Raw genomic sequence first — 18341 nt, forward strand, 5'->3', positions numbered from 1 at the left:
ACAGACAAAATATTCAACACAACTTATCAACAACAAAGGGACATCTTCTCACACACACACACACACACTAAACATTAAAATGTTCTATACCTGGTACTTTAACGATGAACAACCTCAAAAAAACAACAAAAAACAGGTTTCTCCATGCCCCTCGTGTCAGAGTCTGTGGATAAGAAAAACAAAAAAAGAAATTCAGAGACCCTCTGAGTGGGGAGCCCATAATCTGGCGAAGCGCTCAAGAAATTCGCACAGGTGCCCGCTAACTGCAAAGAAGTCCGCAAAATGCTCAAGATGCCCGCACAAAGCGCCGGCTACTTGGCAAGGCTTCGCGAAACGCTCAAGATATCTTTGACAGCCAAGGCTACCCCGCAAAACTTCCGGGCGAGGCGCTCAAAACTGCACAGGGTTGCCGGCAAACCCGCAAAGCTACACCCACCTCTTCCGTTGTCCCGACGTATGCATCAGTCTTCTTGTACATCTCGCAGATGTGGCGGTACGACATCCAAGGGGAAGATGACGACGTGGCCAGGGTTCTCCGTCAGCGAGCTGCTGCTTTTCTTCTTCACTCTGGCCTGAAGACAAAGACCATTGATCCGGATTATTGATCAGATGATTCATTGATTCTGCAGTGAAACGTTCAAGTTTGTGCAGATTTCCTGCTCTTTGTCACTTGCAGCCCATAAATCAACCAAAACCCAGACAGACTTTCTAATTCATTTGAAAGCCTGATGCTTAGCCTTGTCCATCCTAATCGTAAAAATGGAAAAACAGTTTTATTGGTTATCATCTATCGTCCACCTGGGGCCTTACACAGAGTTTCTGTCTTATTTAGTACTCAGCTCAGATAAAATAATTATTGTGAGTGATTTTAACATCCATGTAGACGCTAAAATGACAGCCGCCACACAGCATTTAATCTCTTATTAGACTCAACTGGCTTTTCTCAACATGTAAAAGAACCCACCCACCACTTTAATCACACTCTACATCTCGCCATAACACTAGATTTACTAACCCCTGCGCAAATATGCGGAAATTCCCTGAGCCCAACACCGACTAGAATTACTGACTTTTTATTTTCTGGTACAAGTCCCGAGGAGTTATTCAGCCCTGCTGAGATTTTCCCAGGTCGTCAGCTCGATTCTCCTCCTGCTTTTGTTGTGCAAACTACCCATCATCTTTGAGTCCTGGGGATGTTCTTCGCACTCGCTTACTACATCCAAGATCAAATGACACATCCAAGATCAAATCATCGCGCTAACCGTGAGCTCGCTAATTCGGTTCTCCGAACACACCTGTTGTTGACGATTAGTACAGCTGGATGAAGTAATCTGAGATCACTGGGTGACTTAAAAGGGGCTACGATCGATAGTAGAAACATTGATCGGCAACCCTGTGATTGGTCGGCGAAGATGTGGAAGGGCGCACTCAGTGTATTACGGCAGCAGAGCAAGAACTCTTGATTTTGGGATATCAGAAGTTTCAGAGTTTAATTAAAACGCAGGGGAACACTGCAAAGGCTGCAAAAGCAAGGAGAGAGGGCTGGCAGAAAGTTGCTGACAAATTACACTCGTAAGTGATCCATGACATTACATTATATCATGTGATATTATATTATACCACATTATATTATATTACACCATATCCTCTTCCACATTAGAGCCACAACAGGACCCACTAGAACATGGGAACAAGTAAAAGTGAAATATAGGAATATTCTACAGTATGGTAATATTTATCACTTATATTGCTTTTTAGTCTATGACCCTGGAATAATCTGTTTGTTTGTTCATAACAGCAACCCAGAAAAGGGCAGAGCACATAAAGACAGGTGGTGGTCCTGCACCCCTCGTCACACACCCTTTACGTACTGTGCCATTTATTGACATTGTGGGTTTTTGTGTGTAGTTTGACATAACACTCCATCACTTTTACCTGTTCCCATGCAAGGGGTGACTGAAGCATGCACAGTAAGTTGGGAGATATATATATATATCGATCGAGAGAGAGAGAGAGAGAGAGAGAGAGAGAGAGAGAGACAGAAGAGTAAATAATACCCTCACGGGAGAATCAATATCTCTCTATGAGCAAACTGTCGCGCTGAGCTAAAGGATCCCGTCTATCCCGCAATCTACGCTGAATTCTGTAAACCCTCCTTATCAATCTTGCACCTTCCGCAATGGGGTTGCTCGTACAAACGGACAGGACATGGCTGCAACAGACTTCCCAACTCCACCTTCGCTTTTGTAGCGTGGTCTCTGATCTTGATTGCACGTAGTAATTTACTATTACTACTCTAAAATATGAATTACATCTGGAATGATCAAATACATGTAATAGAATGATTAATAATACATTTTCCTTTTTTTTCTGAAATGACCTGTATGTATCTGTATGAAAGCAATAAAGCATCAAATACTGCATTATCTTTAGTTACATTGATAATATTTATTTATGGTAAAACAGTGGCGAAATATCGCTGTTGCTTTCATATAACTGCAGCGGACATACCTGAGTGGCCGCGATCTAATCCTGTTTACATAAAGTAAACCTGCTCCCGAGCAGGCTTACTCTTACGGATCTGTTGCTATGACAGCAAGTCCCAGATGAGCTTCGGAGAACCGAACGATCCAAGATCACGCCAAATCGTCAACATTCAAATCCGGCTAACTTACTTAGCGAGGTACGAAGAACAGGCCCCTGGCACATTTGTATTTGTTTACTCAGAGTAGCTCAGATCCAAGGCAGGCCAAACACCCCGGCAGCTCCACCCACCTCCTCTGCTGTCCAGAAGAGGACCTCTGACTTCTTGCACATCTGCCAGATGTGGCGGTACGACATCGATGGGGAAGATGACAACGTGACCGGGCTTCTCCTTCAGTGAGCTGCTGCTCTTCTGCTGCAACCGGCAAAGCATCTGGCAAGCCGCTCAAGACACTCGTGACGGGCCGGCACCGCAAAGCATCTGGCAAGCCGCTCAAGACACCTGCAGGACAAATACCGCCGCAGCTCCTGCTACCACCTCCGCTGTCCAGACTGATCCTTGTACATCTGCCAGATGTGGCGGTACGACATCCAAGGGGAAGATGACGAAGTGGCCGGGGTTCTCCTTCAGGGAGCTCCTGCTCCTTACATACAAGTTCTAGAAGCTCATCTTTCCAAGCTCCTTAGACTACGATGACAGAGAACATTCACAGACAAAATATTCAATACAACTTCTCAACAACAAAGGGACATCTTCTCACACACACACACACACACTAAACATTAAAATGTTCTATACCTGGTACTTTAACGATGAACAACCTCAAAAAAACAACAAAAAAAACAGGTTTCTCCATGCCCCTCGTGTCAGAGTCTGTGGATAAGAAAAAAAAAAAAAGAAATTCAGAGACCCCTCTGAGTGGGGAGCCCATAATCTGGCGAAGCGCTCAAGAAATTCGCACAGGTGCCCGCTAACTGCAAAGAAGTCCGCAAAATGCTCAAGATGCCCGCACAAAGCGCCGGCTACTTGGCAAGGCTTGGGCTAAACGCTCAAGATATCTTTGACAGCCGAAGGCTACCCGCAAAAACTTCCGGGCGAGGCGCTCAAAACTGCACAGGGTTGCCGGCAAACCCGGCAAAGCTACACCCACCTCTTCCGTTGTCCCGACGTATGCATCAGTCTTCTTGTACATCTCGCAGATGTGGCGATACGACATCCAAGGGGAAGATGACGACGTGGCCAGGGTTCTCCGTCAGCGAGCTGCTGCTTTTCTTCTTCACTCTGGCCTGAAGACAAAGACCATTGATCCGGATTATTGATCAGATGATTCATTGATTCTGCAGTGAAACGTTCAAGTTTGTGCAGATTTCCTGCTCTTTGTCACTTGCAGCCCATAAATCAACCAAAACCCAGACAGACTTTCTAATTCATTTGAAAGCCTGATGCTTAGCCTTGTCCATCCTAATCGTAAAAATGGAAAAACAGTTTTATTGGTTATCATCTATCGTCCACCTGGGGCCTTACACAGAGTTTCTGTCTTATTTAGTACTCAGCTCAGATAAAATAATTATTGTGAGTGATTTTAACATCCATGTAGACGCTAAAATGACAGCCGCCACACAGCATTTAATCTCTTATTAGACTCAACTGGCTTTTCTCAACATGTAAAAGAACCCACCCACCACTTTAATCACACTCTACATCTCGCCATAACACTAGATTTACTAACCCTGCGCAAATATGCGGAAATTCCCTGAGCCCAACACCGACTAGAATTACTGACTTTTTATTTTCTGGTACAAGTCCCGAGGAGTTATTCAGCCCTGCTGAGATTTTCCCAGGTCGTCAGCTCGATTCTCCTCCTGCTTTTGTTGTGCAAACTACCCATCATCTTTGAGTCCTGGGGGATGTTCTTCGTACCTCGCTTACTACATCCAAGATCAAATGACACATCCAAGATCAAATCATCGCGCTAACCGTGAGCTCGCTAATTCGGTTCTCCGAACACACCTGTTGTTGACGATTAGTACAGCTGGATGAAGTAATCTGAGATCACTGGGTGACTTAAAAGGGGCTACGATCGATAGTAGAAACATTGATCGGCAACCCTGTGATTGGTCGGCGAAGATGTGGAAGGAGCGCACTCAGTGTATTACGGCAGCAGAGCAAGAACTCTTGATTTTGGGATATCAGAAGTTTCAGAGTTTAATTAAAACGCAGGGGAACACTGCAAAGGCTGCAAAAGCAAGGAGAGAGGGCTGGCAGAAAGTTGCTGACAAATTACACTCGTAAGTGATCCATGACATTACATTATATCATGTGATATTATATTATACCACATTATATTATATTACACCATATCCTCTTCCACATTAGAGCCACAACAGGACCCACTAGAACATGGGAACAAGTAAAAGTGAAATATAGGAATATTCTACAGTATGGTAATATTTATCACTTATATTGCTTTTAGTCTATGACCCTGGAATAATCTGTTTGTTTGTTCATAACAGCAACCCAGAAAAGGGCAGAGCACATAAAGACAGGTGGTGGTCCTGCACCCCCTCGTCACACCCCTTTACGTACTGTGCCATTTATTGACATTGTGGGTTTTTTTGTGTGTAGTTTGACATAACACTCCATCACTTTTACCTGTTCCCATGCAAGGGGTGACTGAAGCATGCACAGTAAGTTGGGAGATATATATATATATCGATCGAGAGAGAGAGAGAGAGAGAGAGACAGAAGAGTAAATAATACCCTCACGGGAGAATCAATATCTCTCTATGAGCAAACTGTCGCGCTGAGCTAAAGGATCCCGTCTATCCCGCAATCTACGCTGAATTCTGTAAACCCTCCTTATCAATCTTGCACCTTCCGCAATGGGTTGCTCGCGTACAAACGGACAGGACATGGCTGCAACAGACTTCCCAACTCCACCTTCGCTTTTGTAGCGTGGTCTCTGATCTTGATTGCACGTAGTAATTTACTATTACTACTCTAAAATATGAATTACATCTGGAATGATCAAATACATGTAATAGAATGATTAATAATACATTTTCCTTTTTTTCTGAAATGACCTGTATGTATCTGTATGAAAGCAATAAAGCATCAAATACTGCATTATCTTTAGTTACATTGATAATATTTATTTATGGTAAAACAGTGGCGAAATATCGCTGTTGCTTTCATATAACTGCAGCGGACATACCTGAGTGGCCGCGATCTAATCCTGTTTACATAAAGTAAACCTGCTCCCGAGCAGGCTTACTCTTACGGATCTGTTGCTATGACAGCAAGTCCCAGATGAGCTTCGGAGAACCGAACGATCCAAGATCACGCCAAATCGTCAACATTCAAATCCGGCTAACTTACTTAGCGAGGTACGAAGAACAGGCCCCTGGCACATTTGTATTTGTTTACTCAGAGTAGCTCAGATCCAAGGCAGGCCAAACACCCCGGCAGCTCCACCCACCTCCTCTGCTGTCCAGAAGAGGACCTCTGACTTCTTGCACATCTGCCAGATGTGGCGGTACGACATCGATGGGGAAGATGACAACGTGACCGGGCTTCTCCTTCAGTGAGCTGCTGCTCTTCTGCTGCAACCGGCAAAGCATCTGGCAAGCCGCTCAAGACACTCGCACGGGGCCGGCACCCGCAAAGCATCTGGCAAGCCGCTCAAGACACCTGCAGGACAAATACCGCCGCAGCTCCTGCTACCACCTCCGCTGTCCAGACTGATCCTTGTACATCTGCCAGATGTGGCGGTACGACATCCAAGGGGAAGATGACGAAGTGGCCGGGGTTCTCCTTCAGGGAGCTCCTGCTCCTTACATACAAGTTCTAGAAGCTCATCTTTCCAAGCTCCTTAGACTACGATGACAGAGAACATTCACAGACAAAATATTCAATACAACTTCTCAACAACAAAGGGACATCTCACACACACACACACACACACACACACACACACACACACTAAACATTAAAATGTTCTATACCTGGTACTTTAACGATGAACAACCTCAAAAAACAACAAAAAAAACAGGTTTCTCCATGCCCCTCGTGTCAGAGTCTGTGGATAAGAAAAAAACAAAAAAAAGAAATTCAGAGACCCCTCTGAGTGGGGAGCCCATAATCTGGCGAAGCGCTCAAGAAATTCGCACAGGTGCCCGCTAACTGCAAAGAAGTCCGCAAAATGCTCAAGATGCCCGCACAAAGCGCCGGCTACTTGGCAAGGCTTCGGCTAAACGCTCAAGATATCTTTGACAGCGAAGGCTACCCGCAAAACTTCCGGGCGAGGCGCTCAAAACTGCACAGGGTTGCCGGCAAACCCGCAAAGCTACACCCACCTCTTCCGTTGTCCCGACGTATGCATCAGTCTTCTTGTACATCTGGCAGATGTGGCGGTACGACATCCAAGGGGAAGATGACGACGTGGCCAGGGTTCTCCGTCAGCGAGCTGCTGCTTTTCTTCTTCACTCTGGCCTGAAGACAAAGACCATTGATCCGGATTATTGATCAGATGATTCATTGATTCTGCAGTGAAACGTTCAAGTTTGTGCAGATTTCCTGCTCTTTGTCACTTGCAGCCCATAAATCAACCAAAACCCAGACAGACTTTCTAATTCATTTGAAAGCCTGATGCTTAGCCTTGTCCATCCTAATCGTAAAAATGGAAAAACAGTTTTATTGGTTATCATCTATCGTCCACCTGGGGCCTTACACAGAGTTTCTGTCTTATTTAGTACTCAGCTCAGATAAAATAATTATTGTGAGTGATTTTAACATCCATGTAGACGCTAAAAATGACAGCCGCCACACAGCATTTAATCTCTTATTAGACTCAACTGGCTTTTCTCAACATGTAAAAGAACCCACCCACCACTTTAATCACACTCTACATCTCGCCATAACACTAGATTTACTAACCCTGCGCAAATATGCGGAAATTCCTGAGCCCAACACCGACTAGAATTACTGACTTTTTATTTTCTGGTACAAGTCCCGAGGAGTTATTCAGCCCTGCTGAGATTTTCCCAGGTCGTCAGCTCGATTCTCCTCCTGCTTTTGTTGTGCAAACTACCCATCATCTTTGAGTCCTGGCACATTTGTATTTGTTTACTCAGAGTAGCTCAGATCCAAGGCAGGCCAAACACCCCGGCAGCTCCACCCACCTCCTCTGCTGTCCAGAAGAGGACCTCTGACTTCTTGCACATCTGCCAGATGTGGCGGTACGACATCGATGGGGAAGATGACAACGTGACCGGGCTTCTCCTTCAGTGAGCTGCTGCTCTTCTGCTGCAACCGGCAAAGCATCTGGCAAGCCGCTCAAGACACTCGCGCACGGGCCGGCACCCGCAAAGCATCTGGCAAGCCGCTCAAGACACCTGCAGGACAAATACGCCGCAGCTCCTGCTACCACCTCCGCTGTTCAGACTGATCCTTGTACATCTGCCAGATGTGGCGGTACGACATCCAAGGGAAGATGACGAAGTGGCGGGGTTCTCCTTCAGGGAGCTCCTGCTCCTTACATACAAGTTCTAGAAGCTCATCTTTCCAAGCTCCTTAGACTACGATGACAGAGAACATTCACAGACAAAATATTCAATACAACTTCTCAACAACAAAGGGACATCTTTTCACACACACACACACACACACACACACACACACACACTAAACATTAAAATGTTCTATACCTGGTACATTGACGACGGACAACCTCAAAAAATGACGACGTGGCGGGGTTCTCGTTCAGGAGCTCCTGCTCCTCACATACAAGTTCTAGAAGCTCATCTTTCCAAGCTCCTTAGACTACGATGACAGAGAACATTCACAGACAAAATATTCAACACAACTTCTCAACAACAAAGGGACATCTTCTCACACACACACACACACTAAACATTAAAATGTTCTATACCTGGTACATTGACGACGGACAACCTCAAAAAAATGACGACGTGGCCGGGGTTCTCCTTCAGGGAGCTCCTGCTCCTCACATACAAGTTCTAGAAGCTCATCTTTCCAAGCTCCTTAGACTACGATGACAGAGAACATTCACAGACAAAATATTCAACACAACTTATCAACAACAAAGGGACATCTTCTCACACACACACACACACTAAACATTAAAATGTTCTATACCTGGTACTTTAACGATGAACAACCTCAAAAAACACAAAAAAAACAGGTTTCTCCATGCCCCTCGTGTCAGAGTCTGTGGATAAGAAAAAACAAAAAAAGAAATTCAGAGACCCTCTGAGTGGGGAGCCCATAATCTGGCGAAGCGCTCAAGAAATTCGCACAGGTGCCCGCTAACTGCAAAGAAGTCCGCAAAATGCTCAAGATGCCCGCACAAAGCGCCGGCTACTTGGCAAGGCTTGGGCGAAACGCTCAAGATATCTTTGACAGCGAAGGCTACCCGCAAAACTTCCGGGCGAGGCGCTCAAAACTGCACAGGGTTGCCGGCAAACCCGCAAAGCTACACCCACCTCTTCCGTTGTCCCGACGTATGCATCAGTCTTCTTGTACATCTCGCAGATGTGGCGGCACGACATCCAAGGGGAAGATGACGACGTGGCCAGGGTTCTCCGTCAGCGAGCTGCTGCTTTTCTTCTTCACTCTGGCCTGAAGACAAAGACCATTGATCCGGATTATTGATCAGATGATTCATTGATTCTGCAGCAGTGATTGATTCTGCAGTGAAACGTTCAAGTTTGTGCAGATTTCCTGCTCTTTGTCACTTGCAGCCCATAAATCAACCAAAAACCCAGACAGACTTTCTAATTCATTTGAAAGCCTGATGCTTAGCCTTGTCCATCCTAATCGTAAAAATGGAAAAACAGTTTTATTGGTTATCATCTATCGTCCACCTGGGGCCTTACACAGAGTTTCTGTCTTATTTAGTACTCAGCTCAGATAAAATAATTATTGTGAGTGATTTTAACATCCATGTAGACGCTAAAATGACAGCCGCCACACAGCATTTAATCTCTTATTAGACTCAACTGGCTTTTCTCAACATGTAAAAGAACCCACCCACCACTTTAATCACACTCTACATCTCGCCATAACACTAGATTTACTAACCCTGCGCAAATATGCGGAAATTCCCTGAGCCCAACACCGACTAGAATTACTGACTTTTTATTTTCTGGTACAAGTCCCGAGGAGTTATTCAGCCCTGCTGAGATTTTCCCAGGTCGTCAGCTCGATTCTCCTCCTGCTTTTGTTGTGCAAACTACCCATCATCTTTGAGTCCTGGGGATGTTCTTCGTACCTCGCTTACTACATCCAAGATCAAATGACACATCCAAGATCAAATCATCGCGCTAACCGTGAGCTCGCTAATTCGGTTCTCCGAACACACCTGTTGTTGACGATTAGTACAGCTGGATGAAGTAATCTGAGATCACTGGGTGACTTAAAAGGGGCTACGATCGATAGTAGAAACATTGATCGGCAACCCTGTGATTGGTCGGCGAAGATGTGGAAGGAGCGCACTCAGTGTATTACGGCAGCAGAGCAAGAACTCTTGATTTTGGGATATCAGAAGTTTCAGAGTTTAATTAAAACGCAGGGGAACACTGCAAAGGCTGCAAAAGCAAGGAGAGAGGGCTGGCAGAAAGTTGCTGACAAATTACACTCGTAAGTGATCCATGACATTACATTATATCATGTGATATTATATTATACCACATTATATTATATTACACCATATCCTCTTCCACATTAGAGCCACAACAGGACCCACTAGAACATGGGAACAAGTAAAAGTGAAATATAGGAATATTCTACAGTATGGTAATATTTATCACTTATATTGCTTTTAGTCTATGACCCTGGAATAATCTGTTTGTTTGTTCATAACAGCAACCCAGAAAAGGGCAGAGCACATAAAGACAGGTGGTGGTCCTGCACCCCTCGTCACACCCCTTTACGTACTGTGCCATTTATTGACATTGTGGGTTTTTGTGTGTAGTTTGACATAACACTCCATCACTTTTACCTGTTCCCATGCAAGGGGTGACTGAAGCATGCACAGTAAGTTGGGAGATATATATATATATCGATCGAGAGAGAGAGAGAGAGAGAGAGAGAGAGAGAGAGACAGAAGAGTAAATAATAATACCTCACGGGAGAATCAATATCTCTCTATGAGCAAACTGTCGCGCTGAGCTAAAGGATCCCGTCTATCCCGCAATCTCACGCTGAATTCTGTAAACCCTCCTTATCAATCTTGCACCTTCCGCAATGGGTTGCTTTCGCGTACAAACGGACAGGACATGGCTGCAACAGACTTCCCAACTCCACCTTCGCTTTTGTAGCGTGGTCTCTGATCTTGATTGCACGTAGTAATTTACTATTACTACTCTAAAATATGAATTACATCTGGAATGATCAAATACATGTAATAGAATGATTAATAATACATTTTCCTTTTTTTTTCTGAAATGACCTGTATGTATCTGTATGAAAGCAATAAAGCATCAAATACTGCATTATCTTTAGTTACATTGATAATATTTATTTATGGTAAAACAGTGGCGAAATATCGCTGTTGCTTTCATATAACTGCAGCGGACATACCTGAGTGGCGCGATCTAATCCTGTTTACATAAAGTAAACCTGCTCCCGAGCAGGCTTACTCTTACGGATCTGTTGCTATGACAGCAAGTCCCAGATGAGCTTCGGAGAACCGAAGCGATCCAAGATCACGCCAAATCGTCAACATTCAAATCCGGCTAACTTACTTAGCGAGGTACGAAGAACAGGCCCCTGGCACATTTGTATTTGTTTACTCAGAGTAGCTCAGATCCAAGGCAGGCCAAACACCCCGGCAGCTCCACCCACCTCCTCTGCTGTCCAGAAGAGGACCTCTGACTTCTTGCACATCTGCCAGATGTGGCGGTACACGACATCGATGGGGAAGATGACAACGTGACCGGGCTTCTCCTTCAGTGAGCTGCTGCTCTTCTGCTGCAACCGGCAAAGCATCTGGCAAGCCGCTCAAGACACTCGCACGGGCCGGCACCCCAAAGCATCTGGCAAGCCGCTCAAGACACCTGCAGGACAAATACCGCCGCAGCTCCTGCTACCACCTCCGCTGTCCAGACTGATCCTTGTACATCTGCCAGATGTGGCGGTACGACATCCAAGGGAAGATGACGAAGTGGCGGGTTCTCCTTCAGGAGCTCCTGCTCCTTACATACAAGTTCTAGAAGCTCATCTTTCCAAGCTCCTTAGACTACGATGACAGAGAACATTCACAGACAAAATATTCAATACAACTTCTCAACAACAAAGGGACATCTTCACACACACACACACACACACACACACACACACACTAAACATTAAAATGTTCTATACCTGGTACTTTAACGATGAACAACCAAAAAAAAACAAAAAAAAAACAGGTTTCTCCATGCCCTCGTGTCAGAGTCTGTGGATAAGAAAAAAAAAAAAAAGAAATTCAGAGACCCTCTGAGTGGGGAGCCCATAATCTGGTGAAGCGCTCAAGAAATTCGCACAGGTGCCCGCTAACTGCAAAGAAGTCCGCAAAATGCTCAAGATGCCCGCACAAAGCGCCGGCTACTTGGCAAGGCTTCAGCTTAAACGCTCAAGATATCTTTGACAGCCGAAGGCTACCCGGCAAAACTTTCGGGCGAGGCGCTCAAAACTGCACAGGGTTGCCGGCAAACCCGGCAAAGCTACACCCACCTCTTCCGTTGTCCCGACGTATGCATCAGTCTTCTTGTACATCTCGCAGATGTGGCGGCACGACATCCAAGGGGAAGATGACGACGTGGCCAGGGTTCTCCGTCAGCGAGCTGCTGCTTTTCTTCTTCACTCTGGCCTGAAGACAAAGACCATTGATCCGGATTATTGATCAGATGATTCATTGATTCTGCAGCAGTGATTGATTCTGCAGTGAAACGTTCAAGTTTGTGCAGATTTCCTGCTCTTTGTCACTTGCAGCCCATAAATCAACCAAAACCCAGACAGACTTTCTAATTCATTTGAAAGCCTGATGCTTAGCCTTGTCCATCCTAATCGTAAAAATGGAAAAACAGTTTTATTGGTTATCATCTATCGTCCACCTGGGGCCTTACACAGAGTTTCTGTCTTATTTAGTACTCAGCTCAGATAAAATAATTATTGTGAGTGATTTTAACATCCATGTAGACGCTAAAATGACAGCCGCCACACAGCATTTAATCTCTTATTAGACTCAACTGGCTTTTCTCAACATGTAAAAGAACCCACCCACCACTTTAATCACACTCTACATCTCGCCATAACACTAGATTTACTAACCCTGCGCAAATATGCGGAAATTCCCTGAGCCCAACACCGACTAGAATTACTGACTTTTTATTTTCTGGTACAAGTCCCGAGGAGTTATTCAGCCCTGCTGAGATTTTCCCAGGTCGTCAGCTCGATTCTCCTCCTGCTTTTGTTGTGCAAACTACCCATCATCTTTGAGTCCTGGGGATGTTCTTCGTACCTCGCTTACTACATCCAAGATCAAATGACACATCCAAGATCAAATCATCGCGCTAACCGTGAGCTCGCTAATTCGGTTCTCCGAACACACCTGTTGTTGACGATTAGTACAGCTGGATGAAGTAATCTGAGATCACTGGGTGACTTAAAAGGGGCTACGCATCGATAGTAGAAACATTGATCGGCAACCCTGTGATTGGTCGGCGAAGATGTGGAAGGAGCGCACTCAGTGTATTACGGCAGCAGAGCAAGAACTCTTGATTTTGGGATATCAGAAGTTTCAGAGTTTAATTAAAACGCAGGGGAACACTGCAAAGGCTGCAAAAGCAAGGAGAGAGGGCTGGCAGAAAGTTGCTGACAAATTACACTCGTAAGTGATCCATGACATTACATTATATCATGTGATATTATATTATACCACATTATATTATATTACACCATATCCTCTTCCACATTAGAGCCACAACAGGACCCACTAGAACATGGGAACAAGTAAAAGTGAAATATAGGAATATTCTACAGTATGGTAATATTTATCACTTATATTGCTTTTAGTCTATGACCCTGGAATAATCTGTTTGTTTGTTCATAACAGCAACCCAGAAAAGGGCAGAGCACATAAAGACAGGTGGTGGTCCTGCACCCCTCGTCACACACCCTTTACGTACTGTGCCATTTATTGACATTGTGGGTTTTTTGTGTGTAGTTTGACATAACACTCCATCACTTTTACCTGTTCCCATGCAAGGGGTGACTGAAGCATGCACAGTAAGTTGGGAGATATATATATATATCGATCGAGAGAGAGAGAGAGACAGAAGAGTAAATAATACCCTCACGGGAGAATCAATATCTCTCTATGAGCAAACTGTCGCGCTGAGCTAAAGGATCCCGTCTATCCCGCAATCTACGCTGAATTCTGTAAACCCTCCTTATCAATCTTGCACCTTCCGCAATGGGTTGCTCGCGTACAAACGGACAGGACATGGCTGCAACAGACTTCCCAACTCCACCTTCGCTTTTGTAGCGTGGTCTCTGATCTTGATTGCACGTAGTAATTTACTATTACTACTCTAAAATATGAATTACATCTGGAATGATCAAATACATGTAATAGAATGATTAATAATACATTTTCCTTTTTTTCTGAAATGACCTGTATGTATCTGTATGAAAGCAATAAAGCATCAAATACTGCATTATCTTTAGTTACATTGATAATATTTATTTATGGTAAAACAGTGGCGAAATATCGCTGTTGCTTTCATATAACTGCAGCGGACATACCTGAGTGGTCGCGATCTAATCCTGTTTACATAAAGTAAACCTGCTCCCGAGCAGGCTTACTCTTACGGATCTGTTGCTATGACAGCAAGTCCCAGATGAGCTTCGGAGAACCGAGCGATCCAAGATCACGCCAAATCGTCAACATTCAAATCCGGCTAACTTACTTAGCGAGGTACGAAGAACAGGCCCCTGGCACATTTGTATTTGTTTACTCAGAGTAGCTCAGATCCAAGGCAGGCCAAACACCCGGCAGCTCCACCCACCTCCTCTGCTGTCCAGAAGAGGACCTCTGACTTCTTGCACATCTGCCAGATGTGGCGGTACGACATCGTCGATGGGGAAGATGACAACGTGACCGGCTTCTCCTTCAGTGAGCTGCTGCTCTTCTGCTGCAACCGGCAAAGCATCTGGCAAGCCGCTCAAGACACTCGCGACGGGCCGGCACCCGCAAAGCATCTGGCAAGCCGCTCAAGACACCTGCAGGACAAATACCGCCGCAGCTCCTGCTACCACCTCCGCTGTCCAGACTGATCCTTGTACATCTGCCAGATGTGGCGGCACGACATCCAAGGGAAGATGACGAAGTGGCCGGGTTCTCCTTCAGGGAGCTCCTGCTCCTTACATACAAGTTCTAGAAGCTCATCTTTCCAAGCTCCTTAGACTACGATGACAGAGAACATTCACAGACAAAATATTCAATACAACTTCTCAACAACAAAGGGACATCTTCTCACACACACACACACACACACACACACACACACACACTAAACATTAAAATGTTCTATACCTGGTACTTTAACGATGAACAACCTCAAAAAAACAACAAAAAAACAGGTTTCTCCATGCCCCTCGTGTCAGAGTCTGTGGATAAGAAAAAACAAAAAAGAAAAATTCAGAGACCCTCTGAGTGGGGAGCCCATAATCTGGTAAGCGCTCAAGAAATTCGCACAGGTGCCCGCTAACTGCAAAGAAGTCCGGCAAAATGCTCAAGATGCCCGCACAAAGCGCCGGCTACTTGGCAAGGCTTCGGCGAAACGCTCAAGATATCTTTGACAGCCAAGGCTACCCGCAAAACTTCCGGGAGGCGCTCAAAACTGCACAGGGTTGCCGGCAAACCCGGCAAAGCTACACCCACCTCTTCCGTTGTCCCGGCGTATGCATCAGTCTTCTTGTACATCTCGCAGATGTGGCGGCACGACATCCAAGGGAAGATGACGACGTGGCCAGGGTTCTCCGTCAGCGAGCTGCTGCTTTTCTTCTTCACTCTGGCCTGAAGACAAAGACCATTGATCCGGATTATTGATCAGATGATTCATTGATTCTGCAGTGAAACGTTCAAGTTTGTGCAGATTTCCTGCTCTTTGTCACTTGCAGCCCATAAATCAACCAAAAACCCAGACAGACTTTCTAATTCATTTGAAAGCCTGATGCTTAGCCTTGTCCATCCTAATCGTAAAAATGGAAAAACAGTTTTATTGGTTATCATCTATCGTCCACCTGGGGCCTTACACAGAGTTTCTGTCTTATTTAGTACTCAGCTCAGATAAAATAATTATTGTGAGTGATTTTAACATCCATGTAGACGCGCTAAAATGACAGCCGCCACACAGCATTTAATCTCTTATTAGACTCAACTGGCTTTTCTCAACATGTAAAAGAACCCACCCACCACTTTAATCACACTCTACATCTCGCCATAACACTAGATTTACTAACCCTGCGCAAATATGCGGAAATTCCCTGAGCCCAACACCGACTAGAATTACTGACTTTTTATTTTCTGGTACAAGTCCCGAGGAGTTATTCAGCCCTGCTGAGATTTTCCCAGGTCGTCAGCTCGATTCTCCTCCTGCTTTTGTTGTGCAAACTACCCATCATCTTTGAGTCCTGGCACATTTGTATTTGTTTACTCAGAGTAGCTCAGATCCAAGGCAGGCCAAACACCCGGCAGCTCCACCCACCTCCTCTGCTGTCCAGAAGAGGACCTCTGACTTCTTGCACATCTGCCAGATGTGGCGGCACGACATCGATGGGGAAGATGACAACGTGACCGGGCTTCTCCTTCAGTGAGCTGCTGCTCTTCTGCTGCAACCGGCAAAGCATCTGGCAAGCCGCTCAAGACACTCGCAGACGGGCCGGCACCCGCAAAGCATCTGGCAAGCCGCTCAAGACACCTGCAGGACAAATACCGCCGCAGCTCCTGCTACCACCTCCGCTGTTCAGACTGATCCTTGTACATCTGCCAGATGTGGCGGTACGACATCCAAGGGAAGATGACGAAGTGGTGGCCGGGTTCTCCTTCAGGGAGCTCCTGCTCCTTACATACAAGTTCTAGAAGCTCATCTTTCCAAGCTCCTTAGACTACGATGACAGAGAACATTCACAGACAAAATATTCAATACAACTTCTCAACAACAAAGGGACATCTTTTCACACACACACACACACACACACACACACACACACACTAAACATTAAAATGTTCTATACCTGGTACATTGACGACGGACAACCCTCAAAAATGACGACGCGTGGCGGGGTTCTCGTTCAGGAGCTCCTGCTCCTCACATACAAGTTCTAGAAGCTCATCTTTCCAAGCTCCTTAGACTACGATGACAGAGAACATTCACAGACAAAATATTCAATACAACTTCTCAACAACAAAGGGACATCTTTTCACACACACACACACACACACACTAAACATTAAAATGTTCTATACCTGGTACATTGTCGACGGACAACCTCAAAAAAAATGACGACGTGGCGGGGTTCTCGTTCAGGAGCTCCTGCTCCTCACATACAAGTTCTAGAAGCTCATCTTTCCAAGCTCCTTAGACTACGATGACAGAGAACATTCACAGACAAAATATTCAATACAACTTCTCAACAACAAAGGGACATCTTTTCACACACACACACACACTAAACATTAAAATGTTCTATACCTGGTACATTGTCGACGGACAACCTCAAAAAAAAAATGACGGCGTGGCCGGGGTTCTCCTTCAGGGAGCTCCTGCTCCTCACATACAAGTTCTAGAAGCTCATCTTTCCAAGCTCCTTAGACTACGATGACAGAGAACATTCACAGACAAAATATTCAACACAACTTATCAACAACAAAGGGACATCTTCTCACACACACACACACACTAAACATTAAAATGTTCTATACCTGGTACTTTAACGATGAACAACCTCAAAAAAACAACAAAAAAACAGGTTTCTCCATGCCCTCGTGTCAGAGTCTGTGGATAAGAAAAAAACAAAAAAAAGAAATTCAGAGACCCCTCTGAGTGGGGAGCCCATAATCTGGCGAAGCGCTCAAGAAATTCGCACAGGTGCCCGCTAACTGCAAAGAAGTCCGGCAAAATGCTCAAGATGCCCGCACAAAGCGCCGGCTACTTGGCAAGGCTTCGGGCTAAACGCTCAAGATATCTTTGACAGCGAAGGCTACCCGCAAAAACTTCGGGCGAGGCGCTCAAAACTGCACAGGGTTGCCGGCAAACCCGGCAAAGCTACACCCACCTCTTCCGTTGTCCCGACGTATGCATCAGTCTTCTTGTACATCTCGCAGATGTGGCGGTACGACATCCAAGGGGAAGATGACGACGTGGCCAGGGTTCTCCGTCAGCGAGCTGCTGCTTTTCTTCTTCACTCTGGCCTGAAGACAAAGACCATTGATCCGGATTATTGATCAGATGATTCATTGATTCTGCAGCAGTGATTGATTCTGCAGTGAAACGTTCAAGTTTGTGCAGATTTCCTGCTCTTTGTCACTTGCAGCCCATAAATCAACCAAAACCCAGACAGACTTTCTAATTCATTTGAAAGCCTGATGCTTAGCCTTGTCCATCCTAATCGTAAAAATGGAAAACAGTTTTATTGGTTATCATCTATCGTCCACCTGGGGCCTTACACAGAGTTTCTGTCTTATTTAGTACTCAGCTCAGATAAAATAATTATTGTGAGTGATTTTAACATCCATGTAGACGCTAAAAATGACAGCCGCCACACAGCATTTAATCTCTTATTAGACTCA

General features: G+C 45.2%; 1 long non-coding RNA gene across 2 annotated transcripts; it reads right to left on the minus strand.

Moving 5' to 3' along the window:
- Nucleotides 1–2961: 2961 nt before the first annotated feature.
- On the minus strand, nt 2962–8669 carry LOC120434732. Of its 2 annotated transcripts, XR_005609314.1 has the most exons (6): nt 8642–8669; nt 8415–8532; nt 5964–6361; nt 3636–3771; nt 3284–3358; nt 2962–3172 (listed from the first exon to the last, which is right to left on the minus strand). It is a non-coding gene; the product is annotated as an uncharacterized LOC120434732 (long non-coding RNA). The 2 variants fall into 2 exon arrangements; XR_005609313.1 differs by lacking the exons at nt 8415–8532; nt 8642–8669 and adding an exon at nt 6490–6521.
- Between the last annotated feature and the right edge of the window lie 9672 nt (nt 8670–18341).

Source organism: Oreochromis aureus, linkage group 19 (genome assembly GCF_013358895.1).
Source record: "Oreochromis aureus strain Israel breed Guangdong linkage group 19, ZZ_aureus, whole genome shotgun sequence".
Taxonomy (NCBI): Eukaryota; Metazoa; Chordata; class Actinopteri; order Cichliformes; family Cichlidae; genus Oreochromis; species Oreochromis aureus.